The sequence below is a fragment of the Oratosquilla oratoria genome, chromosome 30 (genome assembly GCF_046742065.1).
Source record: "Oratosquilla oratoria isolate Oo_2021 chromosome 30, ASM4674206v1, whole genome shotgun sequence".
In the NCBI taxonomy this organism is placed as follows: domain Eukaryota; kingdom Metazoa; phylum Arthropoda; class Malacostraca; order Stomatopoda; family Squillidae; genus Oratosquilla; species Oratosquilla oratoria.
The window spans coordinates 44569013-44572350 of NC_134806.1; the positions used below are offsets into that span (position 1 = coordinate 44569013).

Sequence of the window (3338 nt, forward strand, 5' to 3'; positions counted from 1 at the left end):
GAGTGAGAGAAGAAAAAGAGAAAAGAATAATAAAGAGAAAAAATAGGAAGTGAGAGAAAATGCATACACACGCACACACACACACGCACATACACACACGCGCGGGCACACACACACATGTACACACGCGCACACACACATGTACACACACACGCACACACACACGCACACACACGTACACACACTCGCACATACACACACACACACACACACGCACATTTCAGCCCTGGGCGGGACTCGAACTCGGATAGTCGAATTCGCGGTCGAGAGCGATACTACTGTACCGTCAAGCCGTGCGTGTGGTTGCATGTGCGTGTGTGTACGTGTGTACGTGTGTGTATGTGTGTGTATACTTCTCTTTCCTTTCCGTTAATGATTTTATAAGACTTCCTATCTGCTTTGTAATGTGCCAACTTTTTTGTGATTAATTTTTTAATGAAGCTCAAAAATAAGAAAGAGAGAGAGAGAGAGAGAAAGAGAGATTTTATTTTCTCATCTTTATTTTATTTTTCTATGAGAAAGATCACATGCCTTATTTGGTAATTATTCATAATTCATTTATTTACTTATTTATTTATTTATTTGTGTTTTAGTCTGTATTTTCTGAAGGGGAGAGAAGGAGGAAGGGATGGGAGAAGAATGGGAGAGAGAGGAGGAGGAAGAGAGAAAGTGAAAGGGAGGGAGAGGAGAGGAGGTAGAGAGGGGGCGGATGGGAGGGAGAAGAAGGGGAGATGAGGAAGGAGGGAGGGAGAGTAGAGGAAGGGATGGGGAGGTAAGAGAAAGGGAGAGCAGTGGGAAGAGAGGGAGAGGAGAGGGATGGGAGGGAGAGGAGGAGGAAGAGAGGGAGTGGTAAGAGAGTGAGAGAGAGTGGAGGAGGGAGGGAGGAAGGGAGAAGAAAAAGGGGAGAGGAGGAGGAAGAGAGGGAGAAGAAGGAGAGAAGAGGAGGAAGAGAGGACAAGGAAGGAAGGGAGTGGTAAGGGAGTGAGAGAGAGAGAGAGGAGGAGGGAGGGAGAAGAAGAGAAGAGGAGGAAGGGAGGGAGAGGAGGAGGAAGGGAGAGGAGAAGAGAAGAGGAGGAAGGGAGGGAGGAAGAGGAGGAGGAAGGGAGAGGAGAAGAGAAGAGGAGGAAGGGAGGGAGGGAGGAAGAGAAGGAGGAAGGGAGGGAGGGAGAGGAGGAGGAAGGGAGAGTGAGAGTGAAAGAGGAGAGGTGAGAGGCACAAAAACGTTCCCAAGACTCCTTGGCCCGAGGCCTGGAAGTCAATAGGTCCTCACGAGAGAGTGAAAGGATCTCTCTCTCTCTCTCTCTCTCTCTCTCTCTCTCTCTCTCTCTCTCTCTCTCTCTCTCTCTCTCTCTCTCTCTCTCTCTCTATATCTCTATCTCTGCCTATTTTTTCCTTTTCTCTCTCGATTTGTCTCTCTCTCTCTCTCTCTCTCTCTCTCTCTCTCTCTCTCTCTCTCTCTCTCTCTCTCTCTCTCTCTCTCTCTCTCTCTCTCTTTCTGCCTTCTATTTCCTTTCAACTCCCGTTTGGTCTTTCATTCTTTCTCTCTCTCTCTCTCTCTCTCTCTCTCTCTCTCTCTCTCTCTCTCTCTCTCTCTCTCTCTCTCTCTCTCTCTCTCTCTCTCTCTCTCTCTCTTTCTGCCTTCTATTTCCTTTCAACTCCCGTTTGGTCTTTCATTCTCTCTCTCTCTCTCTCTCTCTCTCTCTCTCTCTCTCTCTCTCTCTCTCTCTCTCTCTCTCTCTCTCTCTCTCTCTCTCTCTCTCTCTCTCTCCCTGGGTGCATGAATTAAATTTACGGCAAACATAATAAAATGCATCAAGTCCTCCGCTGGCCGAGCTGTTTAGAGCGTCGCTACTTAAGGCGGAGGTCGAGGAGGTGACGGCAGTTCGAACCCTGCCGCTGGCGAGTTGGACCAAGGGTATGGTTCATTCAATTCCACGCTACAAAGCCCTCTGTGAGGGGCACCGTCCTGGCCTCCTGATAGAGGAGGCCAGGGATGGCTCAGTGGTCACGCTCTCGCACCAATAATGGCAGATCTAAGTTCGAATCCTGTAACCAGGCAAAAGAAAAAAAAGATAAAATAGAATAAGATAAATTAAATTAAAATTAGATACACTAATTAACAATTAGAATTAGGTAATTGACTAAAATAGATTAATTGATAAATAAGTTAAAATAGATAAATGAATAAATAATAATAAATGGGTAACTATCATAGAAATAAATAGATAAATAGATGGAAATAGAGAAATAGGTTTCAACAAATAGAAAAAAGAATAGATAAAGAATAGACCATTCTTAGTCTTTGCTTTCTGCTTCGTCTCCTTCAATCGACCCAGTGCCCTTTGCATCGTTACATGTGCAACTTACATTCTATTAACCTAATTCCACTATATATATATATATATATACTGTATATATATATATATATATATATATATATGTATATATATGTACATATATATATATATGTATATATATATATATATATATATATATTTACATATATATACACACACACACACACACACACACACACACACACACACACACACACACACACACACACACACACACACACACACACACACACACACACACACACACACACATATATATATATAAAATTATATATATATATATTACACATATATTTATCTATATATATATATGTAAATAATTTACTCTTTTTTTGTTCATTTATAATTTGAATATTTTCTATTTATTTAATTATATATCTATTATTCATTACTTCTTATTCATTATTCATATACTTCTATTTGTTTATTTATTTGTTATTCTTTTATATATCTTGTCTATTTATTATTTATAAATTTAAAATTTATTTGATTATTTATTTATTATTAATCTCTCTCTCTCTCTCTCTCTCTCTCTATATATATATATATATATATATATATATATATACATATATATAGTCTATAGATATATTTATATATATATACATTCTTTATATATATATATATATATATATATATATATATTTCTTCTTCACTTGTCAATTAATTATTGATTTTTATTAATTTATCTAATCATTTATCCAATCATTGAATTCACGTGTCATTTATCAATTATTTCTTTTTTTCTTTATTGATAGGTAGATTTATTTATTTATCTATTTATTTATTTGTTTATTTCTCTTTCTCAGGTATGTACGTTCGGACCATCGTAGTGTAATACAAGGGCTGTAACGTCCACTCAAGGGTCAGACCGGTCTTGTAATGGACCTTGAAGAACGGACTCGAACGTAAGCTATAACTCTCCGTACTTTATTGTTGTGATTATTATTATTATTACTATTATTATTATTATTGATATTA

The 3338-nt window shown here is 38.4% G+C and overlaps 1 protein-coding gene across 6 annotated transcripts in view; it reads left to right on the plus strand.

The window, feature by feature from the left end:
* Nucleotides 1–3338, plus strand: part of LOC143041132 (anoctamin-7-like) — a 291193-nt gene that overhangs the window by 41193 nt on the left and 246662 nt on the right. The window contains exon 2 of one of the 6 annotated variants that reach the window (XM_076212883.1): nt 3167–3265. The exons of the other annotated variants lie outside the window; for them this stretch is intronic. The gene's annotated coding sequence lies outside the window, so the exon portion shown is untranslated. The remainder of the gene's footprint in view (nt 1–3166; nt 3266–3338) is intronic. 6 annotated transcript variants of the gene reach the window in all.